Consider the following 14026-nt stretch of genomic DNA (forward strand, 5'->3'; position numbering starts at 1 on the left):
TCTAACCAGAGCTCTGAAATAATTTCTGCTGTTGATCTGATGAGAATGAATCCGTAGAGACAGGGAGCTTTAAAATGGTCCACGCCTCAGGGGAACACTGACACTCTGCTTGAGCACCTGACAGTCCTAAGAAAACAAATACTTCTCAAAGTAAGATATCTCCAGGCAAAGCTTGTTAAAAGGAACTTCGAGGACAGAAAGCATATTCTAGCTTAAAACTACTCAGCGAGGTCCATAACTGGTTACAGATGATAACAGAATAAGCCTTTCCGGCTGCATCAGCTTTTATATATATATATATATATATATATATATATATATATATATATATATATATATATTTAATTTATTTATTTATGATAGAGAGAGAGAGAGAGAGAGAGGCAGAGACATAGGCAGAGGGAGAAGCAGGCTCCATGCACCGGGAGCCCGATATGGGATTCGATTCCGGGTCTCCAGGATTGCACCCTGAGCCAAAGGCAGGCGCCAAACCGCTGCGCCATCCAGGGATCCCTGCATCAGCTTTTATTAGCGAAAAGACAGGCCTTGCCCATCCCTCAACACTCTGCTCAATACAGATCATCATTTTGTTTTCTTTTTTTTAAGATTTTTAATTTTATTTACTCATGAGAGACCGAGAGAGAGAGAGAGAGAGAGAGAGAGAGAGAGAGAGACATAAGCAGAGGGAGAAGCAGGCTCCTTGCAGGAAGCCTGAAGCAGGACTTGATGCCAGGACCCGGGGATCACGACCTGAGCCGAAGGCAGATGCTCAACCACTGAGCCACTCAGATGCCCAATACAGATCATTTTTTGGCATTCTGCAAGATGATACAGCTCCTGGTCCTTATGCATGGTTGTACTTCAACTGGCAGCCCAAGGGACCCTCAAAACAGTGCACCTTCATTAAACATTTAATGAGTGAATACATTTTGATATAGGCATAAAACTGACCATCAGGCACACAATGAGTGTCACACATGAAACTGTACATCAAAAGCTGCATTAAAGTAAAAATGGTCAGGGCACCTGGGTGGCTCAGTGGTTTAGTGTCTGCCTTTGGCTCAGGTCATGAACCCAGGGTCGTAGGTCCAGTCCTTGAGCCAGCTTCTCTCCCTGTGCCTGTGTCTCTGCCTCTCTCTGTGTCTCTCATGAATAAATAAATAAAATCTTTTAAAATATAAATTTTTTTTAAATTTTAAAATTAAAAAAAAATAAAGTAAAAATCGTCCAAAAAATGGCAAACAAAAACTCCCCTTGTGCCAGGCGAAGACTCGCAGACAGGACTAAATAAAAGAGCATGAATCGAATACCAAACAAGAACAGAGGAAACGGCACAATTCCCCAAACACTAACACTGACTAAAGCACCAGAAGATTGTAATAAGTACATTTAATATGACTTTAAAACAAAGACTCATCTGTTATGGGCTGAATGCTTATACACCCCCAAAATTCTTTTTTTTTTTTTTAGATTCTATTTATTTATTCATGAGAGAGAGAGAGAGAGAGAGAGAGAGGCAGGCAGAGACACAGGCAGAGGGAGAAGCAGGCTCCATGCAGGGAGCCCATTGTGGGACTCAATCCCGGGTCTCTAGGATCAGGCCCTGGACTAAAGGCGGAGCTAAACCACTGAGCCACCTGGGCTGCCCTACCCCCAAAACTCTTAGGTGGAAGTCCTGCCCCCAGGATGACTGTACCTAGAGACTAAGTAATTAAAGTTAAGGAAGATGATAAAGGTGGGGCCCTGATTCAAGGGGATTTACTGTCCTTATAAGAGACATGAGAGACAACATTCCCTTTCCCTCCGTCCCTCCCTCCTTCCTCCCCTCTCCCAGGCTTCCTATCTTCCCCAGGGCTCACAAAGAGGTCACATGAGCACACTGGGCACCAGCAGCCCACAAGCCCAGAGAAGCAGCTTCACTCGGAAGGAAACTTACCTCATTGGCACCACCTTGATCGTGGACTCCCCAGCCTCCGGAACTGTGAGGAATACGTTTCTGATGTTCAGGCCACCTCGTCTGCCGTATTTTATTATGACAGTCCAAGCTAACACACCATCTAATGACATTTCAAGTCCCCCAAGGGTCAATCTAAGTCCTAAAATTTGAGCAAAGACTAGAGAAACTTGGCCAGATTTTACTTCTATTGCCTTTCATGGAAAAGGGAAGGGAGCTCTTTGAAGTCAATACTCAGAATAGGAAGCGTGACTGGAGATTGGTAGTGCTGAGATCTGGGACAGGCGTCAGGACCTTTTAAACTTTAATGAATGACTGCTCGTGAAGTGAAGTGAAGCAAGACACTGAGTGCATAAAACCTGGCCTCGAATCCTGACTTCAGCCCTCACTGAGCTGTGTGACTTCGACCACGTCAGTTCATCTCCAGCGTTTCATCTGTAACACAGGGCTAAAACCCCCGACTCTACCTCATTCCATCTGCACAACCACTCTGCAACGAGTATAATGAAGCAGCACAGACTAAAGCTTCAATAAATCTCGGTTCTTTCCCCTCCCCCCCACCTGGCCCATATTAAACTGCTTCCAAAAATAGAAGAGTGGGCTATATACAAGACACTCAGATACTTACTGGTTCTCTTACTGCATAGACATAGGATTCAACAAATGTGTCCTGAACACCTGCCAAAGGCTCTGTAGTATCCTAAACTGTGTGGGAGGCACAAAAGCAAGCCAGACCCTCTGGCCTAGAAAGCGAGTCGGCCTGCACAAAATGATAACAAAAAGAGAAGCACACAGAAACAGATACTATGAAGGAGGACAAAGCCCCTTGGGCAGTCAGAGGAGAGAAGAGGTTCATTTGCATTCTCATGAACAAGAGGCTATCTGAGCTAGATCTTTAAGAAAGTAGAGGATATGAACACAGAGAGTTGAAGGAGACCATTCAAATAGATAATCAATAAGGCCCTACACTCTGAGTGGTGGTGATGATGCTAATGGAAAGGAGAAGGTGCGCACCAGAGACTTCAAAGCGAGAAATCTGTGTGCGTGTCTCTACACTAGGGTGGGGGGATCAAGAGGAAGCAGTGGACCCAGGAGCATCCACTCTCACTCTGTGCAGGCAGAGAGAGGGGGTATTCCTTAAGATCGAGGAGGTCACAATCCAACGAAGACCTAACCCAGTATAGGATATTGCAGGGCAGGCTGGTGACAAGGCAGGGTGACAAGCACAGTGACAGAAATGTGCTCAGGGACACTACTCCGGGATTGGGAGGATCTCGATTAAGAACCTTAATTCCTATTAGAATAGACTGGAATTAGAATTAGCACAGCAGCAAAGGTGTTAGGTTTTTTGGTAACTAAATGGAAATGAGACCGCCAAGGCAAGCGAGGGTCCAAGAACAGATTTTATTGCAGGCGCCCTCGGGCGAGGTTCCACGACTCACGGAGGGGAAGAGTGAGTGACTCACGGAGGGGAAGAGTGAGTCGGGGAAGTCGCGCCAAGACAAGGTGGCAGGGGGTTTACATAACGTTGTAAGGCTGAACGGTTTCCTATTGGTCGGCTCATATGCAAAGGAAGGATTGCAATCCAACCAGTCAGAGTGACCCTTACTATGCAAAGGAAGGATTGCAGTTCGGCCAGTCAAAGGTGACTTCCTCCTCTGGGGTTTGAAGGGCATTGGGTCTGGTTGGGTAAGTTCAAAGGAGAGGTCTAAGGGTCTGCGTCAAGCTGTCAGCAGGTCATTGGTCCATTGGCGTCCCAGGTGGAGGTGGTGACAGGAACCTCAGCCATTTGGGGTATCCGCCATCTTGAGGAGTTTCTCTTCCCGCCTGGCCCCAACAAAAGGAAGACCACGATTTGGGAAAGAAAGAAAGAATGCACGGCGGTGTATGAGTGAGCGCAAGGAAACGTGGCACCCATTCCCCGAAGGCGGGCCTGGCAACACGTTATGGGTGATTATTTGTTCTGAAGAGATGAAAGATTATTTCTTATTCTGGCCTGTTGACTGTTCCCTGACTCAGCATCCCCAAAACAACCTTGTTCTCAAGGCAACGCTGATCCTAGCATGGTGAAAGTCCAATCCTCCCACAGATGAGGAAACTGGGGCTCAGAGCAAAATCAGGGGCTCCCTGGGATTCCAGCAACAAAGGAGGACCTAAAAGCAAAGCTTCCTCATTTGCTTTCAACATCTCCCCTTTGGGATCCTCTCACAGTCAAGATGCCCTCTTGTGAGGTGTCCTCAAGCCCTCCCCACTATCCCGGCTGGGAACCCCAAGGGCCCTGCTCTCAACTCTGATGTTAAATCTCTGACATTAGGCAAGTCCCCTTCCCTCCGTGACTGTCGATTTCTCATCTCTAAATTATAAAGCTAAAGTGGGTGTTCTCTAAAGCCCCATCCAGCACGGGGAATTCGTAGAACTCTGCGGCTGTGATGGTTTTTCTGCAACCTAATTTCCACAGATCTCTGCCAAATACGCAGAGATGGTATCTTCTGATAATTTATGAAGCTGGTGGCCCTACTGGCCAATGAAAGAGAACGCTGCAACAGAATAAAGGGATCTCAGCACTTTAGACCATGTAAGGCCCACACACAGCTTTAACCTATAGGTTAGTTTCAGGTGAAATGTCTAAAGCAGGTGATCACATCTCATCATTACTGCAGCCCCAGCAAATTGAAGAGGCCCTGGTACACAGAAGGCACTTGATAAATATTTGTGGAATATATGTTGAAACTAACCTGCTTGCCATTTGCATTTTTTACTAATTATATCTAGTTGTTCTGAAGAAACCTCCCCCCTTGTAAGTAGGGCCAGCCCTAATCCAGAGGCAGCCCATCCAGGCGTCTTCCTGAAATTTTAGCAACTAAAAGCATTCTGTTTACAATAAGAAAACCATTCCCCCCACACACACACCCTGACTGGAATGTCCCTGAATAGGTTCATGTTGACCCTCCCCGAAATCAACCTGGATGCCATGCGACTCCCGCATTTCTTTTGTCTTTAGGCAGTTTCTTTCCTTTTGCCTTTTAAAAGATCCCTGTAATTGCTAATCGGGGCTCTTTTCCTCCTCGGAGGCGGAGAGCCCGTTTGCGCAAACGTTCAACAAACCCTCTTGCTAATTGCATCTGCCTGTCTGGGGTCTGGGTCTCTGGGGCGTCCACCGGGCCATGTTGGCACCCGTGAGCCAGGGTCCAACAGTTCTATCTAAAACTTCTCCTTTGACCAAGATTTTATAACAGAAATGGTTTCCTGGCTTCTTCTTGTAAATGCTATTGTATTGTTGGCCAAAAAATTTTAAAATATTTTATTTATTTGATAGAGCGAGAGAGTGAGCTGGAGGGGGACAGAGAGAGAGAGACAGAGAGAGAGAGAGAGAATCTGGAGAGCAGACTGCACTGAGCACAAAGCCCGACTCTGGGCTCGATCCCACAACCTCAAGATCATGACCTGAGCTAAAACCAAGAGTCAGAGGCCTAACAACTGAGCCACCCAGGCACCCCCATATACCAAATTCTTAAGAGCCACACTATGACAATGACGGCTTCATGATTTCACTTTATCCAGAGGGAAGAGTTATCGGACATTACTGTGCCTGTGCCCACCTTACTGTATACCTGCCCTCGCAAGTTCAAACCTGACCAGCCAGGATGGCCACTCACCTGTGCCCTCTCCATCATCTCTCCTTCCCTCAGAGGGCTTTGCAGTCTTAAACCTTGAGATGAACTTGAACTTCCTCCAATGCTCTCCCTCCTCTCTCCCTTCACCACCCACCCCAGGCGGCCTTGTAACTTGGAAGTGTTTATTTTTACCATCTGTGTCTGAGTGTGACTGTGACCAGAACCAGCCTTGTGTTTAAGGCAAGAGCTCTCACCTCCTGTCCTTCCACCCTCACGCTTTCCTCTATAGACCAGATGAAGGTTCTTAAAAGTTCCCACGCTTCTTCCCTTCCCCCATGGCTCCATCCTAAACCATCTCCCCACCCCAAGCTCCCCAAAAATTCCCTTGGAATCATTTTCATTAAAGTATTCTCTATAGAAAGTACTTTCATAATAAAGTTCCCTCTCCAGCCCACTTCTTGCCTGTAAGCCCTCCTCCCCTCCCACTGCTGCAGAACAACCTGGGGTGCTCCCTCCGATCTCTGGGCCAGGGGTCCCAAGTATTTACTTCTTCTGCAGTGCTCAGAATTACTCTGAACCGCAATCTATCTGTATTCTCAAGTGCTGCCACTGTCTGAGGGTGAATTCCTGAGGCTGGGAACTACGTTTTATTTGTATTTTTAGCACACAGCAGATTTTCAGTGTTTGTTCAAAAGATAGCAAGGGTGTCAGGGAGATCCTCTCTCCCGGCCCCGTTCTCTCTCCTCAGCAGCACACACATCCCCACTTGTCCACCAGCAACCATGTCCAACTGCCCATAGTGGGCACCTCAGAGATCTCCAATTCTTTTTTTTTTTTTTTTTTTTGAGATTTACTTATTCATTTGAGAGAGAGTAGGGAAGGAGCAGCAGAGGGAGAGAATTTCAGACTCCTGCTGAGCGCAGAGCCCAAGGGGGAGCGCTCAATCCCACAACCCTGAGATCATGACCTGAGCCACCAAGAGTTGGCTGCTTAACCGACTGAGCCACCCAGGTGCCCCAAAATCTCCAACTCTTCACTTGCCAAAAGCAAACAAATTATTCCCATTTCCAAACCTCCTGATTTCTGATGATTTCTGAAAACTCAGAAATTAACTGGGCTCAAAAGCAGAAAACTCAGCAGGCACTTCCATCACAAGTAACCAATCACTAAGACCTCCTACTTTTTACCTCAGTATTTATTACTCCTTCTCTCATCCTTAATTGCCTTATATTTCTGATATCAGGCCCTGGTATCCCAAAATGATCTCCCAACTTCCAGCTTCTCTTTCACACAGCTACCAGAGGGTTCTTCCTAAAACATAGTGATCATGTCCCTGTCCTGTGTGTAATCCTCTTAGATCTCCCTCATCCTCAATAATATAGTTCAAACTCGGCCATAGCATTCAAGGCCTTTCCAGATCGGTGCCCCCTCCACCCCATCCCAAATCCTCTTTCCATATATTTTTCACCCCAGCAGACCAAACTCACCATCATGGCCTTGAACCTGCTGTGTTCTCATGACTCTGTATACAGGGCTTCCTCTGGCTGAAATCCTTAACTCCAAGGTCTGCCAAATGCTTTCTTTTTTCTTTAATGATTTTATTTTTAAGTAATCTCTATACCCAACATGGGGCTCCAACCCACAACCCCAAGATCAAGAGTCACATGTGCCACCCCTCCCCCAAAGGGCTCATATTCATACCTCAAGATCCAACTCTTAGGACATTTTTATGATGACCCCTCAACTAATGCCTGAGCTGTTTATTTACAATAGCTGCCTTCTAAAATGAGTTTGAGGTAGCTTACAAAGGATGCACACACTGTTGACTTTTTTTTTTTAAGAGAGAGAATATCAGGGCAAAGGTAAAGCAAGGATAAAAAAAGAAGCTATGAAGTGGTGTAGCATTCAAAATCTCCATCATAATGTCTCAGACTTTTCTTGTTAGAGGTAATTTGGCCTTGAATTTTCTATCCAGAATGAATTAGTTACTCCTCTGTGAGCTCCCTGCCAGTTGTATACGACTATACTATGGTACTTCCTATATTTTTTGTAATTTGTTCTTTGTGTCCGTCTCCTTCACTGGACTGGGAAATTCATAAGGGAATACATCATTTCTGACTCATCTCTGTATCCCCAGCAGGAAGCATATGACTCAGCAGACAAGTGGTGCTCAGCAGACATTTGTTGAATGAATGTCACCATGGACAGGGAAGAAGGTACTAGTGTTGTTTGAGCTCCTTAACAGGCGTCTGAAATAACATTATTTTATATTCATGAAACATTACACAGCTGAGAAATGGCAGAGCCAGGACTGGAACCCCAAACTGTCAATCTCTCCAAAGCAACTGCTCTTTCTGCTATGCACAGGAGGCTCTCTACCCTCACCACCAGTATGTGCCTAAAGACCCCCTCCTGCAAGGTCTGGTTTTAAAAGAACCCTTCTCCAAGAAGCCCTTCCTACTTACTCAGGAGAAAAGTCAGCCTGAATCCAGCCCAGACCTTCCACAACACTCAAGTAAGGAATGGCCACAAATTGGGCGAGGAAAGGGTGCATAATATTCTGCAGATGGTGTTGGGAGGTCCTCAGCTCCCCTTTCCAGTCCCTTTCTCCGGGGTACAGTCCCTAGGCCCTTCCTGCCTTTCTCTGACTTCTTCAGGGTTGAAAGCCTTCCAAACTAAACCCCCAAATAATCTCCTCATGCCCATGGCTCCTCTAAACAAGTGAACTGTGTTCAAAACACACTCCTTCACTGCATCAGTCAGACCTTTGTATCTTAAGAGTCTTACCAACCTTTAGGGTCCATGAGCACCCCAATCTCCTTAACACCTGAAAAGAATTTCAAGGGGATTCCCGGGTGGCTCAGCAGTTTAGCACCTGCCTTCCGCCCAGGGTGTGATCCTGGAGACCTGGGATTGAGTCCCACATCGGGCTCCCTGCATGGAACCTGCTTCTCTCTCTCTCTCTCTCTCTCTCTCATGAGTAAATAAATAAAATCTTAAAAAAAAAAAAAAAAAGAATTTCAGGAATCACAAGAAGGGTCTACAACGTTTTGGGGAGACCAATCTTTTGACTCTCAACCCATACAAATATTTTTGGGGTGGCTTGGGAGTAAGAAAAGACAACCTGTGATCTCATCCCAGCATCCCTCTCCCCTCCCCCAGGCAGGGTGCCTGGTCTCTAAGGACAGGATGGAATCCCGGTCCGGAATACTCCTGGGGTGGTGAACCCTGATCCCTTCCCTCAACATTTTCTTCCAGAGCTCCAGAAGTCTTCCTTGTCTCCCCCTCTCCAGGTCCTCCCCTCCTTTCTCTCCACGGTCCCCAACTCCCACAAGAGCCCTCAATCTTAACTCGGGGGAACTACGGTTTTGAATTTCATATTCAACAATTTCCTTGGTAACACAACAGCCTCCCATCCGACAGGCTAAAATCCACAGTCCCGGCCCGATATTTTTCTACTCCCCCCCCCCCTTTTTAACTGTGACAAACAGACATCCCTGCATCCCCTAACCCTCTCCTGCACCGCAGGAACATTTGTAACGTCAAATGTCACCACATCCAAGAAACGACCTATCTCCTGGATCGGAAGAGGGAGGAGGCTAACTGAATCCTTCCCTGTTTCCTACTCCGAAATAAAGATGATTCGGGCCATTCACAGTAGCCACTGCCTGCGAGCGCCGGGGTGACGATCTCGGGAACTCAGGCCAACTGTCTAGTGCCCGGGGCCTGGTGCCCAGAAAGTGCTCGGAATGTGGCTCTGGGATCACCGATGTGCATTTTCTCTCACAATAGTACCGGGGGGTGGTGCTGCGCCGGGCACTTCCCCGCAGCCGCGGAGGGCCCAGCTCGGGGCGAGCAGCTCTCCCAAGGTCAGGCGGGCGCCGGCGTGATGCTCGCGCGGCCTCCGACCCGGCGGCCCTCGCACCGCAGCCTCGCACGGGGCCCCGGGGGTCTTAGGCACAAGTAAGGGGAAGCGCCGAGCGCAGTGCCCGGCCGACCGCGGGGCCCCCGGGCTGGGGGGACCCGGGCGCCGCGGGGGCGCCGACCCCTCCCCGGCGGCTCCCCGGGCCCCAGAGGCCGGAGCCCCCGCCCCCGCCCCCGCCCCCGCCCCGGGTGCGCCGCCGACTCGCCCGAGGTCCGCGCCCCGGGGCTTTGTACGGCGCAGGCCGGCCTGCGGGGCAGGGGTCGCGGCGGCTCGGCCCGCACGCCCGCCCGCGCCCCCCGCGGCCCCCGCGCCCCCGGCCCCGGCCCCGGCCCCGCGGCGGGGGAGCCTCCTACCTGCAGCGGCGGCGCGGCGGCGGGGGAGGGGCCGGCGGGGCGCGGGCGCGGGCGGCCTCGGCTCCTGTCGCAGGCGGGGCGGCCGGGCGGGCCGCGGGCTTCGAGCGCCGGGCGGCGGCGGCGGCGGCGGCGGCGGCGGCGGCGGCGGCGGCGGCGGCGGCGCGCCCCCGGCCGCTCAGGCCCCGCAGCGCGCGCCGCGGCCACAAAGCCTGGGAGCCGCCGCCCCCTCGCGGGCCGCCCGCGGGCTGCGGGTCCGGCGGCGCCGAGCAGGGCGGGCGCGCGGCCGCCCCGCCCCCGCGGCCCCCCCTCCCCGAGGCCCCCCTCCCCGCGGCGCCCCCTCCCCGCGGCCCCCGCGGCCCCCCCCGCCCCCGCGGCCCCCCTCCCCGCGGCGCCCCCTCCCCGCGGCCCCCGCCCCCGCGGCCCCCCTCCCCGCGGCCCCCGCGGCGCCCCCTCCCCGCGGCCCCCCCTCCCCGCGGCGCCCCCTCCCCGCGGCCCCCGCCCCCGCGGCCCCCCCTCCCCCGAAGCCCCCCCTCCCCGCGGTACCCGCGGCCCCCTCTCCCCCGCAGCCCCCCGCCCCCGCGGCGCCCCCTCCCCGCGGCGCCCCCTCCCCGCGGCCCCCCCTCCGCGCGGTGCTGACGTCACTGGAGATACCTGCGGGGGTCGAGGGACGCGCCGCGGATCGCCCCGCGGGACCCGGGCCTGTTACCGCGCCTGCCCCCGGACGGTGGCTGCGGGGGGTTCCCAGCTCCGAAGGGCCGAAGGGGCGGTTGAACTTTCCGTTGTGATTAGGCTGAAGTTCACATTACATAAAACTGACCGCTTTAGAATGAATGATTCGGTGGCATTTATTACAACGTTGAGCAACCAGCATCTTTAGTTCTGAAACAGTTTCATCACCCCAAAAGGAAAACTGGTGGCATGAGGCAGGGGCTCCCCATTCCCTGCCCACCCCCCACCCCCCCACCCCCCACCACCGCTGTCAACCACCAATCTATTTTCTGTCTCTTTGGATTTACCTATTCTGGACATTTTATATATATACATATATATGTGTGTGTATATATATAACCTATTCTGGACATTTTATATATATATATAAATATATAAAATATAAAATATATTTATATATATATATATATATGGAATCACAATATGTGGCCTTCTATGTCTGGCTTCTTTCACTTAGCTTGATATTTTTAGGTTCATCCCCTCTTGCAGCATGTATCCATCAGTACTTCATTCCTTTTTACGACTCGTAATATTCCATTGTCTGTATACCAAGGTTTGTTAATACCTTCATCCGTTGGTGGACATTTGCGTTATTTCCAACCTTGGTGAATAGTGCTGTCCTTAACATGCCTGGGAATGTATTTGTCTTGAGTATCGCTTTTCAGTTCTCCCAGACATATACCCAGGGCTGAGCATCCTGTGGTCGTTCTGTGTTTACCTGCCAAAAAGGAACTGCCAAAAAGCTTTTCCTCTTGGCTGAATGATTTTACAGTCCCACCAGCAAAGTACGAGGGTTCCATATTCTCCACACCACCAGTAACATGCACTATTTGGGTTTTTTTTTTTTTTTTTTTTTTTTTTTCTGTTACAGATTTGAGGCTATGGATGTTCTCCTAGCTCCCATCACCTCTAGCCCTAGAACAGAGGCTGAGCCAGGCTCTTTGACTACAAAGAAATACCCAAATGCTTCCCAGGACCAGAAGCACCAATAAAAATAAAGACACTGTAACTAAGAGTTTTAACTGTGCCTTGTTTATCACCTTAACAATGATAAACAGGTCCAGAGAACCTGGAGCCTTGAGACCATCCTGAGGGAGTTGCTATTGACAAACAAACTCTGTGAAAATCACCTCACTGGAACCCAAGGCAATACGCCATCACTACCCATAGTTTTGCACCCTCGTGCCATGTAAGACATTCATGCATATTTCCTTCTTAAATGAGGCTGTTGTCCAGGGGAAACTATTGGTGTGTGAAAATAGAAAACCAATTGAGATTAGAAATGTGATCCATAGGTGGGACAGTATGGGGAAAGCAGTGGATTTAACAGATGTCTGAATCCTGACTTTGCTGCCTATATCTTCGTGAACTGAATTAAATTCCTTGAACCTCAGTGTTCACATTCTAAGGTAGGAATAATAGTACCTACCTGGCAGGGTAGATTAACTGACTAGTCTTCACTTCAGTAAATGATCAATATCATTATTGTTATTTTTGTTTATTTAAAATAATGATGATTGACATGTGCCACACACACCAAAATGCTGCTTAGGAAACACAGAAAACTCATATTTAATCGCGAGTCTCCTCCTTGAATCAAGAGAGTAAACAATCTCCAAAACTAACATGACCGGGGTATCTACTCAGACCTGTAACATGGTCACTACCCCCTCAGCTCTCTCCTTGTTCCTAACTTAGCTCTCCATGTTCCTTGCCTTGAACCAGCTTCTTAACCGGTCTGAACCTTCTCTAGAAAGTAAAGTAGCAATACCTATTTAATAGGGTTGTTTGATGATTCAGTAACACGTTATATTTGTAAAGAGCTTAGCACAATGCAAGCTTCATTAAAAAATACTCAAAAATGTTAACTATTATTTCGTTATTAATAATAAAGTTGTTCTGACTTCTCTGTAGAAAATGTTACAGGGGCACCTGGGTGGCTCAGTCAGTTAAGCATCTACCTTTGGCTCAGGTCATGATCCCAGGGTCCTGGGATCCCAGGATCCTGGAACATTTTGGGCTCCCTGCTCAGAGAAGAGTACTTCTTCCTCTGCCCTTCCCTCCTGCTTGTGATATCTTTCTCTCTCTCATAAATAAATAAATAAATAAATAAATAAATAAATAAATAAATAAATAAAATCTTTAAAAATGTGAACAAGAGAGTGGAGACCACACAGAGTTTAATAATAGGAAGCCATAGAGAAAACACATTCATGTGACTGACTTATCCCTTCCCCATGCTTGTCTCATGCAATTCATCCCCGCGTTGGAGATGCACGATGCATTGCATTCTGATTGCTTGTTGAGAACAACTCTGAAAATGATCTACCTTTTGCTCAGATCCAGTCTCACCAAGCAGTCTTGACACAGGAGTTGGTTTCTGTCAAAAGTTTTCTTACGGGAGGAAAAATAGACTGATCATCCAACCTGAACACTCCAGTGTCCTAAGAAAATACAGTTATCTTTGCAAACTAATATTCTGGTGTTTGGTTTATCCATGTGACTGTCACGATTTTGACCGGCCATATCCAATCTCCCTAAAATTTAATTAAGTATAGACATAGAGACAACTTTCATCTGGCTTTTGGGTGGCAAGGAATAGATTCATTCAAATGTGCTAAAGAAAAAGATGTTCATTGAATTGTAGGTGAATTAGAAGACAGGAACCTGAGTTGAGCAGGTTAAGTTCCTCACAGGAACTTAAAAGCCAATAAGAACCCATTTTTTTCTCTTGTTTGAGGTGTGTCTTTATTTTTTTTTTAAGATATGATTTATTTATTCATGAGAGACACAGAGAGAGAGAGTCACAGACGTAGACAGAGGGAGAAGCAGGCTCCCTGAGGGGAGCCCTATGTGGGACTCAATCCCAGCACCCCGGGATCATGACCTGAGCCAAAGGCAGATGCTCAACCACTGAGCCACTCAGGCATGTCAAGGTGTGTCTTTTGGTGTCTCTGCCTCTCTGACTTTCTCTTGTCTCTAAGTGCCCTCTCTTTATCCTGTTCCACCCTTGCCTCCCTCTGTACCTGTGCTCCTTCTCCCGTATCTCCCAGGCTGCTCTCTCTGCTTACTCACCTGTACTTAACGATCATGGCTAAACCAGGCCTATGGTAGAAACCTCCTCCTTGTCTCTTGGCTCATATTTACCCATGCAAAAATATGTGATTGGCCCATCTCATTTCATGCCAGGAAACAAGCTGGTAGCTTATGAATTGACTGTTTTGGGACTAGAAGTCCACTTCTGACTCAATCAGCAGTTATGGGATACAAAGGGAGGTATCATCCAGGACAAAAATCATCACCCAGCATGGCAGGAACTGAGAGTGGGGTATCTGTGGGAAGCTAGAATGGATGGGTAGATGCACTGAAATCATACTTTCTGAACCAAATATCAGGATAAATTGTATTAAAAGTATTTGTAGTCCACTTTCTGATGGTAGAGGTAGCCTGG

General features: G+C 48.8%; 1 protein-coding gene across 1 annotated transcript in view; it reads right to left on the reverse strand.

Moving 5' to 3' along the window:
* TMEFF1 (transmembrane protein with EGF like and two follistatin like domains 1) overlaps positions 1-2037 on the reverse strand; it is a 118788-nt gene extending 116751 nt beyond the window's left edge. The window contains exon 1 of the mRNA XM_055302521.1: positions 1937-2037. The gene's annotated coding sequence lies outside the window, so the exon portion shown is untranslated. The remainder of the gene's footprint in view (positions 1-1936) is intronic.
* Positions 2038-14026: the final 11989 nt, after the last annotated feature.

The sequence above is a fragment of the Nyctereutes procyonoides genome, unplaced genomic scaffold, assembly GCF_905146905.1.
Source record: "Nyctereutes procyonoides isolate TBG_1078 unplaced genomic scaffold, NYPRO_anot_genome, whole genome shotgun sequence".
Lineage (NCBI taxonomy): Eukaryota > Metazoa > Chordata > Mammalia > Carnivora > Canidae > Nyctereutes > Nyctereutes procyonoides.